Genomic DNA, 27,804 nt, shown 5'->3' with positions numbered 1-27,804 from the left:
TATTGCTAGGAAAGAATTCTGCAGGCCTGTGTCATTCCTTCTCAGTCTTTAAAGTTAACAGGCAGTTTGCCACAGAGTGCCCTGTGGATTTGAGCATCAGACTGCTCTAGGACAAGCTCTGCAAGTCACAATGCTTATTAAAGCCAGATGTGATAACATCCACCCAAGATGTATAGAACCACATGAATACTGACACTGTTGTCACACCCCACACGGAATGGTTACCACAAACTGACAAACACAGTAGTGTGTGAAAGCTGGGCTACCAGGAGATGGAGACAAGGATACCTTCAAGTTGGGATCATTCCAACATCAGGTTCCTCAATGCTTTCTGCTTCCCATCACTGTGTTCTAGCCCAGGAGCAGCTTCCAATACTTCCCAAGAAAAGTGGTCCCAACAGTAGGTGGAAATGCTTCCTCAGGGATGCTCAGGATGACACTCACCACATTCATTCTGCACACTTACAAGAGCCCAGCTGCATCTCATCTCATACCAGAGACACTGGGGTGGCTGATCAGTCTGTGTCCCCAGATCACGCCAGGAGATGTCCTTCCCCCACAACATCAAGGGAAACTGCTCTCCTGTTACAAGCCATGAGACTATTTGCTGAGTAGCTCTTCAGATCAGGAGCACTGGCCTTCCCTGTGCTAACCACTGACACATCGGATGGATCAAGACAAAAAACTAGCCACAACTAGCATCAGGGAAAGAACTATAATGTCTCAAATACAGCAGTTTAGTGATGTTCTTCAGTTTTCTACAGCTGCAAGGCATTGCCTCTAGGAACCTATGCATGTACGTACTTTCTGAGATGGCTAATGGCAAGCAACAGTAGAAACAAGATCCCTGAAAAACAAAAGGACTGAGAAGATTTCTACTTCTGGGGGGCTCAGTCTTATGCTTTTTCATTCCTATTTACCACCTTGTTTCCACAACATTCATTTTTAAAACGTTTCCAGAACTCTGCAGCTTTGAAGCTGTCACTTCTATATTACTGAGGAATAACCTATTACCAAAGCAAGACACCTTAGGGATCACCAACTTTCCATGCAAAGCAATTCAGCCAGCACAGCAGTGGAAACAAGTTGCGCTGTGTACAACAGAAACAATGAAGCCCTCAGAAAAGGCCACTGCAGAGACAGCAGTGCGTTTCCAATATATACCTCCTTCTTCTGCATTCCTCACTTAAAATCTTTTAGAGTCTCAAAGCATTTTCTCTGCTGGAGTAGTGTGTTGTACGGAAGGCTGATGCACACAGCGCTGGTTTCTGTTCTGTATCTATTTTTATCAAGGTGCGATAAAATGATGCAGATGCAACATAATGCCGCAGCGCTGGCACTGAGCAAGGTTGAGAACTTCCATCTCAAGAATATAGTTGCAGAACTTTTTCTGTGAGTCTGCAATTCACACAAGGACCAGCTGAAATTTGTCACTGCGCTGCAAAAAGACTGCACAATTTGTGATTTTGGGATAACATCAGTGGAATTACTATAGTAAATTCTTCCCCTGGAAGTGAACCACTGGCATCCCTATCAGACTAAACTTTCAAAGAAAAATATAGGACAACGGGCAGGTTAACCTAGCAGTTTCTCCATATCTGCAAGAACTATGTGATTGGCAACACATTACAGACAGTCACATCTTGGACAGTAAGTAGACCTTGAATTCAAAGTGTACTAAAAGCATTCTTATCAAACCAGATTAAGCCAATTACGAAGCCATACTACAAAAGTCTGAACTTACCTGCAGGCTGAGGCCAGGTGAGGCTCAGCACACTTCAGTCATTACTAATAGATAAGTCACCTGACAGGCAAAGCAAAGAGGTCAACAGAACAGTCCCACAGTGACTTATGACGGCTGCTAGCAGGTCACTTGCATGGACATGCAACTCAGTAGTATGACAGCACAGGAGGAGACCAGACTGTCCATTTTCCAGCACATTTCAAGACCCATCTTAAGAGTTATTTTTGTATATAAAATGTGGATCAATTGTTCAAATTTTAACCACCTCCCTGAATTGCAGTGATTTCTTAATACCACAGTGTGCAGTACTCAACTCACCAGGTCGCTGGGTGGCCCCAAATAGAACTCCCTGTCATCCTCCTTCCTTTCCTACAATTTCTGATTTAGGTGTGGTATATTTTTTGTAAGTATTAACAACTTAAGCTGTGAGGTTTTTTTAATTAAAAAATGTGGGGAAAAAATCTACAGAGTAATGTCAGGTTTTGATTTCAAAATGGGGCTATACCAGGTCGTTTTTCTTTAAGACCTGTATGGCGAAAACATTCATGAATTAGCCAATGAACACTTTACTAAGTAATCTGAGCAGCACATCTAATTATGGCAAAAGTAGGCATTATTATGAGGGAATATCTCAGTGGGAAATACTTCTAGAATATTTTAATTCTCTGTTTTAGAAAGTATTAGAAAGTAGTATTAGAAAGTATTAGAAAGCAGTTCAAGAAATCTCTATTCAGGTCATTCCCATGGCTGCATAGCCTTCAAAACTGTAAGAAAGACACTTTTTCAAACAGTATTTTGAATAAAAAATAATAATTGTCTTCAGATTCAGCATTCTCCTGTTACAGCACCACTCTACAATTACTGTGATTTTCAAATTCAAATTCATGTTGTATGTTGTTCATACCTCCTCAAAATGCTTTAAAGGCCTAACATACTAAATTTAAAATTTAACATTCAAGAGTAAATACAAAATACAACCTAAAAGGCCAGAAGATTTAATAAAACTAGCACACAAGTACTTTGGGATGATTTTTATGAGAGTTTAGGGAGAGGAGGATCAACAAACTGGCATTTAAAATTATTCAGATGAGCTCTGTGTCTGTAGCTTTCAGTCTACCACAAAAAATAACTGTCACAGGAACTTCCTTGATTTCTTAAGATGCACCTTAAACATGAACTAAAAAAAAATTTAAAAAAAAAAAAAAACAACAAAAAACCCAAAACAAACAAACAACCCCCCCCCCCAAAAAAAAACACCAACACAGGATTAAAGCAAAGATCTCTGTTTCTGGTAAGCTTTCTAGAATTCTGTCATCTGTCCTAAATTAGAGGGAAGTTCCTGTCCTTGCTTTACTTGATCTAAAAAATATATACCTAAATCTTTCTGCAGAACAATATCTACTAGTACAAGCCACAAATTAAATTGAAAAGTTATGTGGATTAAGACAAAGTAATATAGAAGAATTCAGTTTGTCCAGGGAGACTTTAAAAATGTACTTAAAGCCTAATCTTTATGATATGAGAAATCAAGTTTGATACTACAGAAGCTTTACAAAACATTATCATAGCAATACAGCCTTAGCCTCTCTGATTTTGCATCAGTGTGGGGCAAGTAAAACCACACCTTCTTTAGCACCAGCCCAAAAAAACCACATGGAATCAGAAATTCACATCCCTATATCCCTCTTGGATGAAAACCTGTAGTGAAGATACTCCAGCGACCCCATGCTCACCAATGACAGCTGTGCAGCTCCTGCAGTTCTCAGCTGGACCCTCATCTACCATGGTGCAATGCCATTAAGACACTAACAGGCTTATGCACATGTACCAGACTAGGACTCAGCAAAATACTGATGACTCACAAGCAAAAATCTTCTCCTCTGATATGACTCTAAAGAGCTCAGAAAACAGAATACTTTATTTAGAGTATTTCAAAAGCTAAAGCTAGAATAGCTCACTTGAGTGCAAAAGAGATCACGTGCTGAGTAAGGGGCTGCTTTTACTTAACCAATCCTCAAAACTCACTTCTACATCACAAAAAAACTTATACATGCAAGGAAATTGTTTCTCATTTTCCATTTTCAAGTTCCAACGGAAACAGCTCTCCCTTTGACCTGTCACAGTCTTAATATGGGAGAGTACAGGAAATAGCTGAGAAAGGGTTTTGTAAGGTTAAATAAGTAGTCCCAAAAGGAGTTAAGAGAACAGCAAGGACGTAAAAATAACTTCAGAGGAGACAAACTACTTTTGGAGGACAAAGCCAAAGATTAATCTATTGCACCTTGAGGAACTCGTGCTTCATGGCTGACATTCATGAATACTAATCAGATTACCCTGAGAGATGAAACAGCAGGTTTTCCTCATTTTAAAGAAAAATTTGAGAAAGAAATGGAGCCAAGTGATTCTTTACCTCATCCACATCAGCCCTTCCCAAGACCTTCCCCTTTCAGGATAACAAATCAACAGCTTCATCTTTCAGCATAACCTTAAGGTCAATGTACTTTGTACTGATACCAGAAAACAAAGGTGTAAATAAATTTTAAAGAAAAATGTCTGCTTGAGAATGCCTGGGTATGGCAGCTATGTCACTGAGGAAAGGAGGGAAAGGAGGCATCCTCTGATGTGTCCTCCTCACGTGTTTCTTATAAAACCTTATGAATCCAAGAAGTAGCAGTTCCATAGTAAAATTACGTAGAAGTAAAACTACTCTGAGACCAGAAAAGTCCAAATTTAATAGCTAACTCCTCTATGACAATTTTGCCCTACCTTGAGAGAACCACGTCATGATGTCCTGCACAAGTCCCTCCTCATCAAGGAGTGAATACCAGTACTTCTTTTTCTGCAGTATTCCCTGTCTACCTAGACGGTATACTTGCACCAGATTTAATCATTAACCAGTGTGTACAACAGCTGTCACCTTGGCTGTTGCTCAAGTCGGAGTGGGCAGCTAGTGCTGCCAAAGGCAGCAGAGTGCCAGTCCAAGTACACACTGCCACTGCGTCCCCCATGCTGAAAAATGCTCCCCCACTCCCTCCTCACTCCTAAGACGGGCCTGCTCCCACTCACCGTGGAGATTCAGCTTGGTGCAGCCACACAATCACAGGAGCTAACAGAGAAGAGGGCAGGAACATGGTTGTGGCAACAGGGTCAAGGAGAGTACTGGCAGGGCCTTTGGTCACTGGTCTGCGAGTCGTCGGTGTGCAAGTCCCTGAGGCAGTTCTGCCCCAACAGCTGCACAGCCACCCCAAGTGCCCCAGCCCAGCCAGCCCGCACAGGCAGCAGAACACACCAACACTGTCCACGCCACTTTCCTCACAGGAATATTGCTAAGTTTAAAAACAAACTATTGCCTTCAGTAATAAACCGAACAGCGAACTAAATTCCTACTGTCCATTACATCTTTCACATGGGTGTATATGCCCCAAATGCCCACAGAGCATCATACAGAGCTAGAAGACATGTAAAATCTCTTTAAACAAGCTGACTTTCAAAACAACAATAAAAAATCACTAGAAACTTTACTGTTCATTTTTCTACAGAAGCCATCCATTTCATTGATGGTTTCATAATACAGACCAATACAGTTGTTAGAAAGTAGCTATTTTAAGCTTTTTGTCTTTATGTGATTCTGGGATGCAGAATGTCATGGGGAAAAAAAGGGGATGCAGACAGAGAAAGTGGACAAATAGGAGCACACTGACTAGACTTTTATCTCTGTATTGAACAATTTGGTATATGAATTTAGACAGATTAAATAAAGTTTCATATAAAATTAAATATTTGAATTTTTTATTTGTGTAAAATTGTATTTAAAAGTCTCACTCTCCCTTTGTTTGGTAATGATTACTCATTCATAGTATAGATCTGGTTTACATTTAAAGAAAATGCAAGTGTCAACATTTTTTGACAATTTCCAGATGTAAAAACTTAAATACCAACAAGTGGCTAAGGTATCTGACACTGACATTTGCTTTTCTTACAATTCAGTGCCATAAGATGAGGTTTAATCCATGCCAGTTATACTTCTAATTGCTGCTCTTAGTAACACATACGTAATCATTTGGCAACATGACCCCATGTAAAATGCAGTGTTTACAGTGGCATCCTCACAAACTTCCAAAAGAGCAGATTACATTACTGAAAGGTAGAGACAAAAATCCTCATTTGCCTTCCTGCCAACTCAGCTGTAGATACGGTGAGGTGAACTGGAATTTCCTCATGTAATAGTTGATAAAAAAATTTAACCATTTAAAAAAAAAGTATATGGGCTTTTTTTGCTTGCCACTTTCATTTTCCAAGCTCCAGAATGAATCCTGTCAACCCATTCATCAGTCTTAGCCAGGTAGTAACATTTGTGTCTGTACAGTGCCTGACACTCGTGCAATCCTCACGCTCCTGAGTAAAGGCTTTCTGGAAAATTCACTACAATCTTTCCTATTTTGTAAAAACTAAGAGCTTTCTATCAGCTGGCTTAGAGATTTTTTTCCCCCCAACCTAGTATCAGTGACATCAGTAAAGCAAAAGGTTGAGTAAAAAGATTTTTTTGTTGACAATCACCATTCTCTACTCTTCAAGTTCAAATGCATGCTGTTCTATATATTTTCAATTTACCATTTCCATTTTCTTTATTGCTCTTATTAGAAGCTACTACAACTTCTAGCACTTAGTGTTTCCTCCTAGTCTTTTTCAAATACTTTCCCCACCCCACTCCCCATTACTGCATTCTGCAGTCCCATTACAAAGGACTCCAAATTATCCACAGCAAAGAAAAACATTAAAATTATATTAGAAGCGTGAGGATCTTAAATATCTCAGTAGCTGTGCTCAGTTATTTACATTATCTCCATCTTCTCCCATTCCCCGCAAATCTGCTGGTTATAATTATTAGTACAAAAATTGCACGTACTTTTCCCCCCAAGAGCAGTTGGAAGTGTTCAGGTGACCAAACAGAAGATAAAAATATAATGGTAAATGTATGCCTATCCTGAGATTTGAAATACCTCTTTATCCCCCACCCTCTCTCAGAAGTAAACTATGGATAGCTTCACACTGTACCAGCAGGCAGGTATTTCCATTCACAGGATGTTACTGTTTATTTTGAAAAGATCTTCATCATCTAGCTGGCAAAAGGTTCCCTTTAGACTACTACTGTATGTGACAACTGCTATAAGCAGAGCTTCAACAGAAACAACCGCCGAAGGAGCAGCTGTGCAAGTCAAAGGCCATGAGGGAGATGAGCCAGCATGTTAGAGAGAGAGAGAGAGAGAGAAATACCACAGGAAAACCCTATCCATTCATTCTGGTAAGGCTCCCATGCTAACATTTCTGAATATAAGCAAAAACAGTGCCACTGAAGTAATTCCTCTCCTCCCACATATGGGAGTACTCTGAGCTAATGGAACAGGAAGTGCTAATTATATATATATCCTACAAACCAACACATTTCTTCTTTCCACTAAGCTAGGTCAAGCTTGAACGGTAACTAATAACTAAAACATTTGATGTTCAATACACCAGCAGTCCTCTACAGCTACAGATACATACAGCATTCCATTTCAGATTTAATCAAACTTTAAACATTTCCATTCCAGGGAAAAAGTAACCATTCTGGCAGAGCCTTACATAAATTTCAGGACAAAAGAACCTAAGAAAAATCCCTATGAACTTTGACATTTTTCAGCCATATCACAGGATGAGGCTTCACATTAGGCAGTATCAATAATTTCCACTCTATTTCTCCAAAAAGCATCTGAAAATTCTGCTCCCAACATCCTCCATCATAGGATGAAAAGTTCAAACTTGGCACGGTTGGAGTCTCTACGCCCCAGAGGGGTAAACAAGGTCTGAGCTCTAAAAGCACTGAGGGCTATGTCTATAGCACAGTTTGCACAGCAGCACATCCATGCATCTGCAGAAGTTGTTCAGCAGGTCATCCAGGTCATACAAAACATAAAATTTGTATACTGCTTTTTGATTCCACAAACTGAAATTTTGAAAAAGAGCACTTTCTTAACCACAAAGGGAAGTGATTTGTTCTGGCTGTATAAAATAAAGACCCAACTAGAAAATGCTAATTTTACCAAGCATTCTATACCAGCAAAATAAACTCCACAGAATATACTCATTTTGCTGATAGTTTATTAAACATCACGAGAGTGTTTTCAGTGAGGAAAAAAGTGTGTCTATTGAAATCATATTGAAAATTGCACAAATAAAGAATTGTCATACCATCTCTTCCCTAATAAAACAAAATATATAAAAAACTACAATATTTCTTCAGAAACACATAGCAAATCTTTAAGTTATTTCTCCATTTTTCAGTGTCATGTAAAGCCTTGATAGAAGGGCTCTCACCTATTAATTTGGTTTTAACTTTAAAGTACACTGAAGCAGATTAACACATTCAAGTAATTCTCTCCTCTGCCACACCATGTTCAAGAGGTGGCACCAAAAAAGCACAAATCTATTTTATTAGGCCACTTATCAACATGGTAGTTCTTATTCTCAAAGTAACAAGTGAGACCTCTGACCAAAATAAAAGTGATTTGATTTTCATTTTTTTTAATCCATGAAGCATTGATAATTTATTAGTAACTCATTTTAAAAACTACTTTCCCTATGGAGCAGAATCTCAGTGACTGACACCTATGAGATCCCTGACAAGCAATTTAACTTTCTGCATTAAAAAGAAAATAAGGAAGAAAAAAAAGTCTTTCTGTATCAGAAACATCCATCAATTAATATTTATTAAAATTTTACATAAAAGGAAGTATTACAAAGTATTTTTATCACTTAATGATCTTCTGATCTCATGAAGATAACTACCTTTCTGACAAGTACCAAAAAAAATTATTCTTATGAAAAAACTTGGGAGAAGAAAGAAGAGGGTGAGAAGGATGTTTTATGTGGCTGTTAGGGCTTATCTAGAACATTACTGAAATGGAAGTATAGCTTAAAATCCTTCTAGTCCTGAGGACAAAACAGTCCTACCAATGTACTGTATATGACTTTGTGTTCTTCTGAATCACTCAACTCACTAAGCACACTGTTAACCCTCAGTTAAGCAAAAAATAACCACGTTTCATGAATCACCCTCACTTCTGAACTCACCTTAAACTTCTCACATGACAGAATGCAATCTGAGGTATGATCACAGGAAGCAAACTATAAAATATCAGATACACTCCTAAGCAGTCAAAGCAACACAGAATTACACATCAATATCTCAAGTCTCTGTACTAGGTCTCAAAATATGGATTATCCTGGGGTTTTTTCCATAAAATACTTACCTTCAGAACAGCAGCTGGTCAAGTAAAATGTATTTTGGATTGCAGAGACATACTTAATTTTTTTTTTTCAATTTTCCTTTTGCAATATGTTTTGATCATTAGGTTTTGGATGCAGAAGAAAACATCAACAATGGAAGTTTACTTGCTTACCTCCAAAAATGAAAAGCGAACAGAGGACTGCATGGACTGCAGGGGCTTGTTGGGGTTGGGCTCAGGCTCCTTGGGGTGAGACTGCAAGTTAAAATAATGTCATCTCTAGTGAACAGAAGGTTTAGCAAGAGTCGCATGTTTTAGTGTAGGAATTATGAAAGAAGTTTTGGTTAGAACCAAAACATGACCATCCTCCTGAATTAAGTGATTGACAGTAGCCACACAGGTTTTGACTTAAGATGAAATTGATATAAATAAAAATAAATATGAGAACTGGTGTTGATGTATATGCTTGACTACATTAGACCTCCTCCAGGAACAATACTTGTGTACGAAGTCCCAGGAGTGGTGAAAAATGGTAACTTGTTTTAGACATCTAACCAAACAGAATATGCAACTGGGGTGCTTTTTTCCTCTTAAAATCTTGGGGGGGAGGGGTTTAAGTTTTTTTTATGCAAATAAGATTTATTAAAACAAAAGGAAAACTAAAACCGATTATAAACTTTCATCAGCAATATGAAAATTTGTAATAAAAATTTCCAGTTTGAGAGCCTAAAATTCGCACACTTACTAAAAATTACAAGTGCTCCAGTTAGCAGCAATTTCATTATGAAATGTTTCCTCACAAATGCCAAGTTCTTCTTCTAGGTAATCAAATATGGATATAAACGATTCATCCATAAAACCCTTACTTGAGCATCTGACTTCAAAGGTGTCTTCAAGAAGTTGCCTCAAGTGCATCTCCACTCAAAAGGTTTCTCAATAAAACAGCTGGCCACTGCCAGATTTCAGAGATGCTCTTTTAAAATATACTCATGCTATCATATGCACATTTCCCCATAAAACTCACACAAAAGCTTCTTTTAAAAAGCATGCTTATAGCATGCCTCTCACTGCAATTTCCTTAGCTACCTGTCAAAAAAAAAACCAAACACCCTGTGCAGACTGAGCACGGCAGAAGCTTGTGGGGAACTTTTTTCAGCTCATCTTCATAAAGATTTGTTCTGCTTTGTACCAGACCCTTGCAGCCAGCCAATGCCAGCACTCCTGTCTTGTGGAGATGCAGATGGCCAATATGCTAAGCACAGCTAGGTCCAGTTCATATTTTCAACTGCATTAACACTGCCAAATTTTAATACATTGCCTTCAAAATCTTTCAAGGTGGGTACCGGATTCAGGTTTTTTCTGAACATTTCAGCAGGAGAGTACCACTGCTTCTAGAAGAGATTAGGAATACAATTTTGGGATTGCACATTTTTGCAACTTTTCCTTTTTGAGATGCCTTGGAGAGGGCACAAAGTTTGGCAGGGAACATGCACACTGAGACAAGGATGCGCCTGCTGGTAATTTCTGACAAGGCTACTGCATACGGGTAAATTCCTCTGGCTGCTGGCTGTGCCTTCATGATCTCTGAATTAAGCACACAGAAGAGCACCAGTAGCTGAGTACACACCAGTTTGGTTTCAGCTGCAGACTACCTGTGCTAGCACGGCAGTACCTTTAAGCTGAAAAGATCCATTAAGAGCCAATGGCTCAATATATCACTCTGAAAATGGCTAAACTGAACCCAGGTTAATACTAGTCAGCCCATGCAGGCCTGCAAAAAAAGGTGTGGATGAACAGACAGATTTCTGCTGTTCCACTGGGGCAGTCTGTACTACACTGCACTGACCTGCCACAACATGCACTGGAAGGATCATTGTTTCTCTACAATCGGTAAAGTACAGACTTGTAAAAAGTGGGTTTGTACTTCTACGCTTTATCTGCACTATCTTTTCATCTCCACTGCCGGTTGGTCTGCTGCAGCAGAGCTGGTAGTTTGTCCCCAGTTGTCCCCCTTTTGTCCATGTGTCAGTTTGGCCCTCACTGACTGTAGGCTGGGAAACGATCCTGTGCTGCACCGTCAGTGTTTGCACTGCTGTTCCTGGGAGCACTGCAAGGTAAGATGTGGACAGAGGCAGGTGATGCAGACCACCACCAGCTTCCATCAGGACAAGAAGCAGCAAGGGGAAGCTGGAACTGATCCAAAGATAGTGCAGGTGGAGGGAGAAGAGAACTGGCACCAGCTAGCCAAAAGCAATGGGCTGCAGCAAAGAGAGAGCAAGGGTACAGCTACCGAGTAACAGCTGGGGACAAGAAATCTCCTAAAGCCAGAATAGTTAAAAGTAGACGAAGAAAGCAGCTCTGGCATTGAGTAAGAAGAATATATTAACTTCAAACCCCAGACTGAGATCCCTAATTCACTCTGCTGTGAACAAACCCTACAGATACCCTATGGCAAAGGACATCGCCCTTCCTCTAATGGATGGCTCACAAACAGCAAGTGGAAGCCCTGCACTGGCTAGTAACTACTCATTTCCTTCCTCATTTTCACTACTGTAACACATCAGAGTCTCAGTAATGGCACAGACTCTGAGGGCATCCAGTATCAGATGTGCTAGTACTACGGATCTAAAAATTCCTACCGAGCGATGATACTGGTGTGTCAATTCAGTTCTTCTACAGAACTTGCTCTTCAGCTTTGCTTTTTTAAGACCTACAAAAACCTGTTAAAACAAATTATCACAGTGCATGACAGGCAGCCTTACTTCTTACACTTACTAAATTTGGAATGCTTTATTTTGGATTTAATATTCTTTCAAACAGCTTTTTGCAAGTAATGAATATAAAGTAGACAGACTGTACTTGTTTCTCAGGGAGACAACATAATTCTAGTCCCAACATTTAAACTTTACTGAAAGAAAATTCATGAGACTCAGGGTGCAAGGAATAAATTGGATTTTTTCCCCCTAGATATGCTCTTCTTTAAATGATTGCAATTAACAATTTGGGAGACATGACTTAAGTCTGCATTGACTCAACTCTGGCAAATCATGAGAGAATGACTCTATGGAAATCATTATGTGCCAGCAACCAAAATATGGTATTTTCTTTTCTCTACAAGTAAATCAAGTTCAAAAAGTAGCAAGGGTGATGGCAAAAGAAATTCTAATATATGGAAAAAGTAAATATATCCAGACAACATTTTAGCACAACAATGATCGATATTAAATTTAAAATGTAACTATTAATTTTTTAAGTATTAAATACTTTAAAAATATGGCAAAGCAAGTGTAATTATGTTGGGTTAGTGTGAAAAAGGAGGAAGAAGTAAACAATTACCTCATATTACAAAAACACACACATACGTTAAAAAAACATGAATCCTTTCTCGTCCTTTGCAGCTAGTGATGTTATTCTCACATGATGATTACATAATTCAGTGAAGATTGATTTTAAAATATTTAAATTGCCACATCTCAAAAAAAGTATAATTATCAATTATTCAAGGAAACCATTTTAATGAGATCTCTGATAAGACTCCACCTCCAAAACTCCTGATAAATTAGTAATGCTGTTTTTTTCAGAAAAATATCTAGAGGTTAGCCTGCCCACAGCTAACACACACTGCTCTTCACCAGAGGATGCCTGACTGAAATGCAGAATTTCTGAGACATTTCGCAAATGTAGTTCTGGGGAACTAGTATGACATATACATTTGTTCCTTGGAATAAAGTGCTCTGTCACCTTCATTTGATTATTAGAATAAATTATTTGCTATGCTGCACACTTACCTACAGCCCTCTCTTTAACACATGGCAAATGCTGAGGTAATACCTTTCATAGCTAAATAACTTTACCGCATGCATCTGCAGCATTCAGGGTTTTGTTGGATTTTTTTTTAATCCAGCAAGAATGGGGCAGTCCCAGGGAATACTAAAGGATCTGACGTAACCATATCTATTTACCTAGATAAAATTAGCAAGTTCCCATGGTGGCTGTAACATGCATACATACATACCTGACATGTCAGTGTAGACTACAAGTATGTATGTATGTATGTATGTATAGAAATAAATATTTGGCTTTGACTAACATATCTTGGATAAACATATGCTGGCATTTATGAAGAAAAGCCGATACTTACTATCACTATACATCAAAATTACACGTTTTCATTTAGCTACTCTCTAAATAGCTGAAAGCACACAAATTAGTTAATCAGTTTTAAGCAAGTACAAGTAAACACATTGGTAAATTAGGTAAACATACTTACTGCAGAAACTATCAGGAATCCTCCAGAATGTCAATACAGGTCATTAGTGCAGTTACATATGTAAAATACGCCTTGTGCCTGATGAATTTTCACAAACAGCATTTTTATAATGCTTCAATTTCTTGCAGTGCTATTATTCAGCACAGAAAGAGGCCTTTCTAAAAGGCAGCACCAGGATAAACAAAAAGCAACAGAGAGCTGAAGAGAAAGACAGACACCATGGCCTACTGACAGATTCTTCCCCTACAAACTGACAGGATGCTTCATGCACTGAGATTCAGTAACTTTAAATATGCAGAAAGGCTTTTTTTCCAAACACACTGCAATATCCTGGCTCCGGGCTCACACATTTGCTGAAACCAACTGCAATGCATTGAAAACATGTTCCTTCAACCTGGAGCTGCAGTGCTCCCAGGCTGTCAGCACAAACGTATGCTAAAAGCTCCTGACTGCACAAAAGACAGCATCATGCAGAAACCATTAAGATATTAAAGACAGACAATACTTACTCCAAGGTCAGCCCTGGAATTTGTAGCCTCTCCCGCTGGGCTTTCATTGCTGCTATGTGTTACCACACTCTATTGAAATCATGACACACATTCACGGGCAGCATTCTGGCGATGACAGAGAGCCAAATGAACCACTATAAAGGAATGGACTAAGGATCCCTTGGGAGAGGGGGGGAGGACCGCAAGTTGGGGTCCTTCCACCTCGAGCTGTCACGAAGAGCTGCAGGCTGCCTCTCTCAGGTTAGTGGCAGCACACGCCACACCGCTTTAGTGGAGCGAACGGCACCTTCAGTTGTGCACATCAAGTAATTCATCCCCGGAATTCCGCAGCAGCAACCACTGCGCCGGCACACGCACACACACACACAGACACACACACGCTGCACCTCAGAGGATGGAGTGGTCCCCCTGGCTACGCCAGCCCACCGCGCAAAACAGACGCTATGCTTAACACAGTTTCTCTCGGCAAATGTCCAACATCCGCCACCCCCTCCGATAGTGCCAAATAGGATTGAGCCATCTTCTTTAAGTCACATTATCCCTTGCCGTGGTAAACAGTTTCTGCAGTAATAGAACAGCAAACTGCTGAATGAAAAATAGGCGCTTCTCCTTTAATGGAGAAAATTAATTGCCAGGGCTTTTGAGAACAAATACATTCATGTAACACAAAGGTTAATACAAAAGGAGAAGTCATCATTCAGTTCTCTGTCACATCTGCACCTGAATTTCAAAGGGAAATCATTTATAGTTTATATTAAGGGTGAGAGCCAAACCTAGAAACTGCAGAAAAGTGTATTAATTTCAGCATTACAGGTAGCATCATTTAAAAGTAAACGACTACACAACACTTTAAACAGTTTTAGATCAGTGCTGCTATGTGGGATTTTAGGTATAATTGAATTATATTCCTCTTTTATGTACTCTCTCTTATTCTGAGATTACAATTCTGAAAAACAAATACTGTGAATTGTTTCATGAGGATTAGCAATTTTTCAATGCTCTGTACAAGACTAGGAAAAGCAAAGTGCAAGTACTTATTTTTAGTACTTTAGGAGCTATAATCTTTTACCTCACCCACCTACATTTCCTGTACACAATATAATAAAGTCAACCACATGATTTTATTTTTTGCCAGAGCTCTGGACCTGCTCTGTGCAATTTCTACAGATGAGTCAAAACACGGGACCAGATGAAGCTGCTGCTTTTTGGGTCCTTGGCTTAATTTTGGAAGAAATTAGTGAGCTCACAGGTACTAGGTTTCAGACACAGAGGGAAATCTTCCAGTTATGGAAACTGCTGAACTGGATTTGGTGAACCTGACTGCTCTTTCAACCACACATTAAAAAAGAATAATTAAATTCTCAATTACATCTCTTATGTCTCCTACATATTTCTACTAAAGGTATTTTAAATTTATGTTATGCATTACCTGGAGCCTTCATTTAAAGACACTGAAAACAAACCTAAAGGATAAACAGAACCATGGATTTGAATTTTTAAAACATAACAGACACATAGATTCTGAATATTAACTTGAGGTCCCAGCAAGTATCCTGTAAGCAATCTCTGTAATTCTATATTCTCCTACCTCCCAAAAGAAAGAGAAAGAACGAAATCTAAGAAGTTAAATTCAGGCTCACTGACCACAATGGGTGAATGCAAGATGTGCAAGGGCACAAAGATCAGCTGGGTGCCCAACTCTGAACAGCACTTTCAGACAGGTTTTTCAAATTTTACTCAGAACACAAGCAAAACATCAATTTTTGAAGATATTCTCAGAATTGAAAAACACAGTAGAAGAATCAACTGTCTAATAATCAAACAACTCTGACACTCAAACTACCCGGTGAAGCTGCCCATGCCTACAGGTTTTTCATTGTGAATTTGGAGACAACCTTTTAAGAACAAAAATTCAACATGAGAGTAACAGAGTATGGGATAGTACAGACACAGGTTCCTGGCTCTCCCCCTGCTACCAAGAACAGGCAGCTCCCTATTCCCATTGCTCAGCACCTCTCAAGCCAAGATCTGTTCTCATAAAAATCCTGTGATAAAAATATCTTTTGTACATAATACTTCCTCAGTTGCTGAAAAGTTCTGTTTCTGACGGAGATAGAAAAATTTGATGGGTTAACTGTGACTGTGTGCACACCAGATATGTACAGTTTTAGTTAAGCCTTAAATGATGTTCAAGGGGTTAACTTTGTGCATACTAACCTTTAGTTTAGTGCTCCATTCTGTTAGCTATGTAAGCACATGCACATGTAACACTAAAGTACTATCTGTTGTTCTAGAAAATTGTTACATTTTCATTGAAGGCACAAAGAATAGGAGACAGCATTAACACCTTGAGGAGGACAGCCAACTCCACTGAATCAGGATGGCACCAGAAGTATTTCTGTAAACAAAATGGCAAAAGGACAAGCTCTGGAGGTGAAGGCGTGCCTCCATCAAAGTTGCAATACAAATTTTACACACTACTTCCATAAGGCCAATTTTAATGCTGAGGTGAACAGAAGTCCACAACAAAGGCGTTTTTTTTGTTTGTCTTTTCCTCCACATGCAAGGAGTAGTCTGTCACTAAACGCTACTTTATGAAACTTAACAGTTGGGCATTTAGTGCATTTTACCTGCAGAAGACAAGATGAGCAGCTTGTCTTGTCTAAAAAGAAACTGAGTGGGAGTGGCAGTTGGGTATGGGCACTTAAACAATTGCATCTAAGGGCTCTTTTGTGACCATGATAAATCTTTCGTGAGCTGCCTCATGCAAGCACCTCACATTACATAAACGGTAAATTATTCTAAACTGAGATTGAGCTATAGCTTGAGTTTGAAAATTCTTCTCCTATACATTTTGCCTGATCCAGACAGAAGTTTAGAAAATTGTGATTTACTGAAAAAGAGAGATGAATCCAGAGTACGAGACCAAATTTTTCTCACTGCTGCAGTCTTACAGTTTTTGCGGGATCTGCTTCATGCATCTGGGGGTAAAAAACTGCAGCAATTTAACTAGATAAAGCCTTGCAAGTAAAAGCTGACTTCAACTTTGATCAAAACATCTGTTTGCTCTTAATTTTGCACTTCTTAGATTTCATCTCACCAACACAGAGGTGAGGAAGGAAGCGGAAGTTAAAAAGAAGGCTTTTTGTACTACAAAAGCTAAATGTAGATTAACCTGAAAATTTTGGCAGATGCTGCCTATGTTGACACAACTTCTGTTAAAGAAAATTTCTCATCTGGAAAGAATTCCAAACAAAAAGTCACTAACAGAACTGAAGGACTGTAAGCATTGTATTCCTTCGCAAATGCAAACCCTGGTCTCCTCTTAGCTAGTTTAAGAGCTTGAAAAGCAATTTTAAAAGTACAATATAAGAAAACATGGCTCACATTATTCATTTACATCTTTACTGAGGTCTTTTTGGTTTGGTAATCTCAGACACCTGGTTAAAACCTAGCAAAACCAGAAAAGCACAGAGGAATATTTATTTTCTTGAAACACAAACCAGAAAGATAGTACAGTTATTAATATTATATGCTTTCAAGGCCCTTCTCTTCTGCAGAGGTTGACTATTCTTGCTTTTTCCCCTTAAATAATGGTAACAGAATAATACCATTAACAGTGCAGATGCCACTGGCTTTCATTATTCTATAACATTTAACAACAATTACACTAAGATAATTAACAAGTCAGTGCATCCTTTGGTTCTTGCATACCCTCTTGGCTAATGTTTTCCCAAAGGTATTCAAGGGTTAGTAATCAACTCTCAAAGAATAATGACACCTTTCTGTCATAGTCCTTAAACAAAAGATCATTTCACTTGAATTTCTGTCATCTAATCTGTTTAGCACATCCATTCAGACATTTGTGGATTTCCAGCAAGCACAGCTGCTTCACTTTGAGCACTGTAGTTTATAAAGAAGTTCTAGCAGGAATGATGCAGAAGCAGTTGAGTGCAACACTGCCTCTTGGTATCAGTGAGACACAAAACACAGCACAAGATAAATGAGGTAAAAAACACACACCCAACCTCTTTTCGCATTCTATCAACACAGCATGGGTGGGCGTATTATAACTACACACAAAAAAAAGTCTGAAATACAAATCTTCCCATTTGTTACCTTTGCCTGAGTCAATAGACTGACCAACACAACGTGTATAAAGCAAACCTCATCCTATAGCTATCTGCCAAAAAGCACCAGAAAGTGTTCTTCATATTGATCTAACTGGCCAGTTTATTCAGGGTTATTTGGCTACTTCCTACTTTCCCCACAAGTATTTGAGAGAGGTCACAGCTATGGAAGCAATAACAGATGGTGAAAGCAATCCTTTTCCTTAGATCCCTGTCTGGTATGTCTTGTTCATATGCTCTAACTCACAATAATTGCCCAATTTGCAATTGCAAGGAATATTTCATCTTGGTCAGATTACATCAGGAGGAGGAGGCTGGCTGTCCTGTTGGTTTCCCTGGGGAAGGGAGGAAGTGGATTCGAATGACGGAAGGTGTCTGCATTCGCTCACACCCAAAAGCTCAGTTTGCACAATGGGCTCAGCATGGCATGCAGAAATAAATTCCTTGTCACTGCAGGGCAATGGGCAGACTTTGGTAGAACCTGCATGTCCCTGGGTTATCTGTGTTCAATACATGCCAGCACATAGCACTATGAGCTCCCAGGGTAGGGGCATGACTGCTTGGTATGCCACAACAGAATGACATACTAGACATACAGCCCTAAGTCCTGTTAAGTTTCAACATCATGGATCTATTGACATTTACAGGCATATCCATAAATCTGACACCAGTAAGCAATTTACAATAACACATTTTACTAATGTGTCACTGGAATACACAGTAAAAGACTAAGTGGTCTTGCAAAACATGCCAGAGTCTGCTCAGGGCTCTAACTCTCACTATTCTGCAAGGGACTTGTTTTAAAATTATAGTTCCAAAAAGCAGTCTATTAAACTTAAATATGTTTTAATAACTTTTTATAAATTAGTTGTATATTCTGCTGATACCTCTATGGTATTGTCTGTATTAAAAAACAGAATGGATCAAAAGAATGTGTTTATTAGCAATGTTAATTAAACATTAGAAGTAATGGAACTGCTGTGTAGACCTCCTTAGTAAGTTAACCCAGCAACGAGTTGTCACATTGAAAATCTTAACTAAAACCATTGATCCAAAAATATTGCAGACAAAAGGAATCAATAAAGATCCACCAGCCAAGATCGAGCAAAATCTGTCTGCAACATCACTCACTTCCATTCTTCCACAGTGAGTTTCAACAGGTTAGTCTTAAACTTTCCTTACAGCCAGGATAGCCTCCTTGTGTGTAGAATAGATGCATTTTAGTTATAACAGGACTCATATTGACTGGTCCTGCAACTTTGAGAGCTCAGAAGACAGATAAAAATAATGAAGGGACCTGCCAAAAAACGAGAGGAAAAGTTCCCTATTCTTTGTCTAAATATCACATGAACTATTACCATAGATGACACCAGCAAGAGGTGCCATCTAAATCAATCTGTTAAAGTAGCCTTCCTCATACTCCACCAGTCTCCTATCTCCCTCAACAAGGCAGCATCACTTTTGCACCTGCCTCTGAAAGCTCAAAAATAACATTCCATACAAAATCAATACAATGGCACAGCACACCCTTTGCACGTTTTTTTTTTAATGGAAAACTCCCAGATGGGGTTTTAGGAGCTCTCCTGTTTGGGTTTTTTTTTTTCCGTTAAAGGAATTTTCCCCATACATGTTGCTAGGGGGACAACTGGCAGGGTACTTAAGAAAAACAAAAGAGGTGGCTATAGGGGTGGGGTGCATCTGGCTACTCTTTTGTTTCACCTGGGTGTGTGGGCAGTCGGGTCTCCAGCATTTGGACAGAGAGGGAGGCTGCTTTCTTGGGCTGCTTTTCCTTCCGCTGGAGAAGCCCCAGGATCCCAAAGCCCGCCTTCCCTGCTCTGCTGGGAGCAGTGCTGCGGCTACCCTGCCCCACTGCTGCTTCGAGCTTTTGCTACGTTGTAGCCCTGCTCACCCTGTCTGCCCAGACCTCCGGGGGGGGTTCCCCGTTTGGATACATCTCATCTGCCACCCAGGATTTGTGCTCCTCCCTGCTATTCCAGCCTGCTGTTCCCGAGGGTCCGGCCAGACACCGGGATTGGCTGCCCAGGGGTTTGTGAAGCCTTTGTCCCATCCCTCCCCGGGATCCCAGGGCACCAGAGCCGCGTGCTCCCCGAGCTCGCTCCGGAGCGCCCCCTGCAGCCGCGGGGGAACCATCGCACCTGCCCTGCTCACCGGGAGCCGCCAGCGCCCCTGCCGGCTGCGAGCGGAACTGCACCCGAGGGGAAAGGGCCTGACAGCCGAGAAGGCTGGGACTGGGTTTGTGATTGTTTGCTGGTACTGCCATGGTTATTGCTGTTTGTTTGACTGGTTATACACATATAGATATATAATAGTAAAGAACTGTTATTCCTGTTCCTCATATCTTTGCCTGAAAGCCCCTTGATTTCAAAATTATAGTAACTCGGAGGGAAGGGGGGTTGCATCTGCCATTCCAAGGGGGGCCCCTGCCTTTCCTTAGCAGACACCTGTCTTTCAAACCAAGACAAGTGGCTACTTCAGATTTGGATTATCTCCTAGCATATTTCACATACTGTAAGAATAAAAAAAAATTAAAACAAAAATTAGGAAGCAATAAAAAGAGCTTAACTAATACTCATGTCAAAGGACTTTAAGCTAATACTAAAACTGTAAAAAGCTTGAGAAATTAGATGTTAGTAATAATTATGGTCTCAATCTGCACTGCCTTTCAAGGAAAAAAAGAGCATTAAAAAATTAGAGGCAAAAATAGATCTACTTTTTGCAGAGTTCTACATTACACAAGGTTTAAACAGTTGTTCTTTTTAAAGTCAAGACCCTTATTACAAACGGATAAGCCAAACCCAGGCTTTTAATGAGCATTTGTTTATCTAGTCTTCATTTAAGCTATATTTCAGTGCTAATTGATGCCATTTAACTTTCCTGTATGTATTTTTTCATCCAAAGAATGAAAATGTAAAAAACCTCAAAGACATAAAAACCATCTATTGAATAGTTTTTTAAGATCATGATGGTATCTGAATATCTCCTTCAAAAAGTTAAGCACAAACAGGAAATTTCATGATTCCATAGTCCAGTCTGCAGCTGGATTCTCCCAAAACCTTACACCCATCTCTCAACAACTAATAATATGTACCTACACAGTTACCAAGCTCTGTTTTGGCTGGTTGATAACTGACTCCTTATCAAGGCCCTATCATGCACACGAACACATATATATATGCCTGCAGAAGAGTCTCCCCAACAATTCTGTAAGGCTACCCCATGTATGCTTCAATTTTTAGGGTTTTTTTTTTTTAGTTCACCTTCTGGTTCTGTTTTTGGTTCTCTCTTTGTCTTGTCATTAGACAAACAGCGGCAGGCAAGTGCTCCAAATGGAGGTGAGCAGCTGAAAGAGTCTTTCCCAAAAAATAAACCTCAAGAAGCTTGAAGTTGGTGTCCTCTTTGTTGATCTGTCTTATGCTTATGTAAAGCTGTTTAAACATTTCTACAGGGAATTCTGTCATTACAGACGAGTACAAATGATTAATGTTGTCTGTCATGAGACAGTATTTTCTTCCATGAAAGCAGATGCTTAATATATGGAATCAAGTTTCAGCAGAAAGTTTGGGCAAATAATCCCACGGATGTAATGACAATTTATAAAGAGATCTAGAAAAGTCAAGCGATCCTATTTTCCTTCCCCAAGAGAGGTACATTATACCTGTAATATCCCTATTGCTCCAGTCAGATGTTTGTCTCATCTGTTCTTAAAAACTGATAGTGATTTCACAACACTCCCAGGTACGCACTCCTCTGCTTCACTGTTCAGACACTTCTTCAACTGTGTCTGAGATGAATCCCCCTTGTTCCAATTTAAACACACTACATCTAGCTGTACACCCCAATAACACAGAAAACACTTTTACTTCCTTCTCATGGCAGATATCCACACACTGGAAGACTTTCATGAACAACCCTCAGCTTTCCCTTCTCAAAAATAAATAACCCCAGCATGGTAAATATTTTTCCGTATATCACGTCACATATTCAAAGCAGCTGATAGTTGTCATCCGTTTCCAGCTGATCCACCTCAACACACAGCACTCCAATATAAGGCCTTGTAAGTTCCTTGTGTGATAGAATAATGCTGCATGCTTTACCACTCAAAATATCAGCTTTCCAGCACAAGATACCCACTGCCCCCCAACAGCAACTGTGGTACATTAAACCTCACAGATCTCTTCTGCAAACTAACACCTATTCAACTACCTTGCATTTGAAAAGCAGAGTATTTTCTGTAGGAGTAAGAAGTTCTATTTTACTTGGTATGTTTTTTCCAGGTTGTCAGAAAGATTTTGGAACCTCATACTGTTCTTCAATATACTTGCATTCTTCCCAGCTTGTTGTCTGCTGCAAACTTCATAAACACCATCTGTTCTATCACCTAGGTCACTAATGAAAAATAATGACTAAAGCCAGTCAACCAGGTTCATCACACCTGCAGCCCAGTGTAATTTCCTGCTTAGTGTTTCTACCCTAAAAGCAACACAGCAAAAAGCTCTCAAAAGTGGCAATGTCTCCCATGTTTTCACCTCACCAAGACACATTTGCTGGTATGGCTTACTGGTAAAACTTGGCTTTAAAAAAAGCCAGTAAAGTTGTGATTTACAGAGCAAGAATCTAAAAGCTTTCTGAATATATGTAGGTATATTCTTGGTACTTCTGACAGGTATGTCAACCGTAAAAACAGCCATATTTTTAAATGCAAAGTAAAACATTTTACATGTCTCCAAGGAGCATCTAGGAAACAAGCATTCACAAAATACTACAATGATCTGTAAAAGTTCATTTCAGCAGCATCTCAATGATACTCAAGAAGAATCACAGGACAGATGAGGCTGGGTCTCAAGGCCATACCTCCGCATGAACATAAACATGGCTGATTTAATCCTGTTTCCACCACATGCTGTGTTGAAGTGGGGTATGTGTTCAGTCACCTGACAGCAAAGTAGTACCATGTAGGAGAGGGGAAAAAAGCATTCCCAATGTCTATGTTCCCTGCACAATTTTTACAAAGGCTCAAGAGAACTTTTCCATTCAGGCTAGAACAGCAGGAAGTTGCTTGCTTCCAGCAACACACTCAGCCCCATGTTAGGAGCACCTGCAGTAGCATGTTTGTATCAAACAGTATGCTTGCCTTCACTGCTTAGGGGCATGACCACACTAAACATTCATGAGTGAAGCCACTGGGATTTGAGGAAATGTGATTATATGCAATTACACTGCCTTTTGCACTATGGCAGTCAACACACAATGAATATAAAGTAAGAAACTCCCTGTGTCAGCCTTTTAGATCCACTTGCTCCCTGTGGCAGTTACCTGCTACCCTTTTCAGGCAAGCACAGCAATAATGTGGATCCACTTTTCCCCAGCACCCTTTCTAAACTTTTCACATGCCTGTGAGATCTGTTAAACACACCTCATTAAACCTCACAGGTCTAAGCCCGACTGGCTTGCTAGGCAAGAATGTGACAGAAGCGGAAACCCTACAATATTTGGGAGATAAGACAAGAGGACAGAGATAGCAGAGAAGAGGAATAAGCACGTAAGAGGAAGAAGCACATAAAAGGAAGGAATGCGTGCTAATGCCAGGTTGGCTGCTGCCTTGTCTCAGTGAGCAAAGACTGGTTAAAGACTACACAGAGGCAGAGCTCACTGATTAGCCCTGGTGGAACAGAATGGTATCACGCCAGTGCAATATTTTCCTTCTCCAAACCTACAAAAGAAGAGCTCTGTCCTGCTGCCATCCATCTCCCTCTTTCCTCTTCAGGCTGCTGCAGAAGCCACCCACCTTCCTGTTGTCCATGCTTTTGGCTAAAGCTATTCAGTTTCTGCAAGCTCCAGCCTCACAGTGAGCCATCAACCCCTCTGCAAGAACTGTACGTGCTGCCTGCCCCTCAGTTTGCTCCCAGGAGCCATCGCCCATCCTCCCATACACAAAGCATTTGGCAACCAGGGTCTTGGCATGCCTATCCCCATATGAAAACTATGACCACAGAGTGAGTTCTGCAAGCCTAAACCTGATTCAGGACCTCTGCCCCAGCTCTCCACTGTTCTATCCCAGAGAACACACCTGCAAGGAAGGCACTTGGCTTTACACACAGGCTGGAAAGCCAAATGGAAAACCTCCATCAAAACAGAGCATGCAAAGGACTGCATTCAGTCAACAAAACTTCCTAAGAGAGTAAGCATGACCCGTAGCTCCCATGGGGAAGGGAGGCAGCAGAGAGTAGGGTGAAAGAATCTAACAGGATTCACAAGTTTTAGATAGAGACAGAAGTGATGGTAGGGGCAAAAATGGCCACAGCCACAAACATTATGCCATATGCTCACAAAATATAAAAGACACAGCCAGTACAACCTAACAGTAGAGCAGGCTACACTCCCAGCTATGGCCAACAGAGGCCCTGCTGCCACACTGTCATCTGGCTGCTCTAAAACTTACAAGTCTGTCTATGACAGTAACAAATACACTAATGTCCTTTATGATAAGCAACAGTACTGGTTTAGAATACTAACAGTAATAAAAAATGTTCAAGTCTGTATTACATAGGAAAGAGTGAGGAGAAAAAATACTTCCCTCCTCCTCTGAGACAAAACAGAAGCGGCTCACTGGGATTTTATGATTGTGATTCATGACATCTGTAGAAAGTCAGCCTGTACTTTACATAATGGAATGGCAGTAATACTGAAAATTTCAAGGGAAAATGTGTAATGGCAGAATGCCTAACTGAAAATGCAAGGCAGGCAGATTCCTTATGTTCAGCAACTCCCTCTTTTTTTTCTGAGAGCAGATACTTAGAATACAGGTGATACTACTGGCACCAGAGGAAAAAACATATTGTGCAGAAAAATCTGAGTGCTTCTTTTCTTAAAACCAAACATTTATTTGTAGTCGATACCTCACCTTTAAACTCCATTAAAAAAAACCACAAACCAACCAACCAACCAAAAAAAAAAAAAAAAACCAAACCATCAACATAAAACCAAACCCTCACCTCTCATTACAATTCTTTAAGCACAGCACAGGTTCATCAAGCCATCATGCACTCTCTTCTCAAAGCCCAATCCAAGGTTCCAATCCTACAGAGGCTAAATATGTGTGCACACTAGGAACTGCACAGCCTCAGGAAGCTCTCTCTGTAGATTAAGAGATTATTCAAAACTTTGCACCATCAGTGCAAAAAAACCCCTCAATTCATCAATGCAGCATACAGCAGCCTAGATCATGCAATTCATCAGGACATTACAATTCCTTTCAGACAAACAATCCTTTTTAACAAATTTCAGACACTCGTCAACTGAAGAAAACGGAACTTCCTGAAATTAATGACACTGGGGAAAAAAATGGTGAACAAGAAGCTGCTTCAGTAAGTCAGGTTTTCAAGGTTTACTATCAGAAATTCAAGCTGTGCTGACTAGCAGTGATTACCCACATAATGTCCTTCTGCCAGTTTCCTCAATGCATAAGTACTTTCTCAGGCAGCGGAATAAAACAGGTGGTTATATGGTCACTTGTTCTTTTTGTGTATGTGACACAATTTTAAAACTTTACTGGAACAAAATCAAAGACATAATTCTACTCGCTAAGAATGCAACTTTTGTTCACAAAACAAACAAGAAGACACAGCCAATGCTGATTTAAAATGCATATATCCATCTATCACATTTGCCACTGACAGACAATTTAATCACACAATTAATGCACTCACACACTAGGTTACTCCTAGACCCCACCCTGATGCTCAGATATCACTACTCCCTTGCTTCAGCAGCTCACATTTCCAGCCATTAAATTCCCCTAGTGTTTTCTGTACACTCTTACTGTAAGCTTTACTGCTTCAAAGTATACAGAAACACTGCAAAAACCACCAGCTCCTGGTTCAAGAGATAAAGCAGGATACAAGGGCAGAACCCAGGCACAGAGTGAGCAATTCAGTGAGGAAGACTGAAGAGGCTGCTCAGGGATTCAGACTGTCACATGGGACAACCAAGAACATCAGGATAGCCAACCTGTCAGGCCTCCATCCCATTACTCTTTTGTGTTTCATCAGGCCAACTATTCAAGTTTTAGCAGTGAACTGATGAGATCTTTACCGAAATGTCTTTGTAGAGATTCAGTTATGTTAGCACCTTGGCACCTGCTTTCACATCACCAGTAACCCATTAGCCACAAGATCTGGCCCTCAAACCAGGTTGAACCTCATGTGTTATAAAATAACTATTTGCATGTATAAAAGTATTTTAAACTATCCTACTGTACAAACATTTTTTACTGTAGGCAAAGCTTGGAGGCACCCAGATACTTGATTTTCTTTGCTTCCACCAAGAATCATGTGACTCTCCTATCCTGAAATTCTGCAGCATGCCTACAAAACCATAGCTTGACCTTAGAGGCTGATTTAAGTTTGCTTTTTCCCTGTGGCTTAAGTTGGATCATACTTTGATAAAGAACTACTTAAAATTATTTTTCATTCTTGACCCTGTCCTGTCCTTGACTAAGTAGCTGAAACAAAATTCCAACAGGGCACAGCACACTCAGCACACTGTGGAGAAACATGCTACCTGGTCACTTTACATTACTTAGACACCACAGCTGTCACAGAACAACAGTAGATAAATGACACCTTACACAATTAGGCTTTAAAGCCTGACCGCTTCATTTTCTGGGCATTATTTCTCCAGGGAAGCAGGTTATTTTTAAGAATTTTGTTGTGTATCTGAATAGTCTTTAAATACACAAAAAAAGTCATCACCATCACTATTTGACATTTTTTCCCATGTAGATAAAAGTTGCGTACATGTACACACACACACAAACAGGTGAGTATGAATTTACCACTAAAAAGGTGTTACAGCGGGGATACTGTAACACAATGTATCAAACCAGGAGTCCCCTGGAAAAGAAATATATATGGACGGATTCTTGCTAGCTGTTTCAGAGATGTTTATTTCCCCAGCTGCATGGCCGGGATCTGCTGAGGAACTGCTACAGTCAGGGGACCCGAGGGTCCTTGCCCGTACAGGGAACACAAACCAACCAATGGGGAACGAGGCTGACCAGGGGCAGGGAAACTCCGTGTGTCTGTGCCCTCAGGGCCTCTCTCCCAGGACCCCATGGCAGGAGGGAGGGCCCCCAACATTTCAACCGTTTATTTTTTATAAAAGAGATGTAAAACTTAACATTGAAAACAACAAGGACAGTTTCAAAACAAAACAAGCCACCCTCCTGAGTCTTTGAACGTCCAAACAGATTCTCTGGAACATCTTAAGGCTGACAGAAGGGAGACAGGACTCTCTGAGCATGCTTTGTGGGGAAACTGAGGCAGGAGAGGGTTTAACCCTCCCCCTTTTCATCCCCCACTCGGCACTGGAAAGGGATTTTTGGGGAAACAATTGGCAAAGGTATGGTTTTGTGAGGGAAACCATCGTTGAAAAAACAGATTGGGAATACATTGAGGGTAATAGAACATAGGGTAAAAGGAAAAGGTGGGATTAGGAAAGGGAGACTGTAGGGGGGGCTTATAACAGAGATACTGTCTAACATGACTACGATTTTTAGCATGTATACTGCCTTTTACAGGAACACCATCAGGCCCAGTGACCTGCGACGCTTGTAACCCTTTTCTACCTTGTGTAATTTTGAATTCTACCACCTCTCCATCTCCCAAGCTTGGGATGCATTTTTCAGGGTTATTCTTTTTAATAGCAGTTTTGTGCACAAATACGTCTTGCTGCTTGTCACATCTTGTTATAAAATCATAGTTTTGTTTAACATTATACCACTTTACTATTCCTAAAACTTTGGCTACTATGATCTTTTCCTTTTTCCAAGTGGCTGCTGTTTTCTGTCTCACTGCATTCTTGCTTT

At 40.1% G+C, this 27,804-nt stretch overlaps 1 protein-coding gene across 6 annotated transcripts in view; it reads right to left on the bottom strand.

Moving 5' to 3' along the window:
- The window catches only part of MAST4 (microtubule associated serine/threonine kinase family member 4), a 289,105-nt gene that overhangs the window by 118,222 nt on the left and 143,079 nt on the right, over positions 1–27,804 (bottom strand). Inside the window, exon 1 of one of the 6 annotated variants that reach the window (XM_069000730.1) lies at positions 4,511–4,569. The exons of the other annotated variants lie outside the window; for them this stretch is intronic. The gene's annotated coding sequence lies outside the window, so the exon portion shown is untranslated. Of the gene's footprint in view, positions 1–4,510; positions 4,570–27,804 lie in introns of those variants that run through there. 6 annotated transcript variants of the gene reach the window in all.

This window comes from Aphelocoma coerulescens (assembly GCF_041296385.1).
Source record: "Aphelocoma coerulescens isolate FSJ_1873_10779 chromosome Z unlocalized genomic scaffold, UR_Acoe_1.0 ChrZ, whole genome shotgun sequence".
In the NCBI taxonomy this organism is placed as follows: Eukaryota; Metazoa; Chordata; class Aves; order Passeriformes; family Corvidae; genus Aphelocoma; species Aphelocoma coerulescens.
The sequence above is the reverse complement of the archived record's forward strand: the minus strand, read 5'-3'. Positions and strand labels throughout refer to the sequence as shown.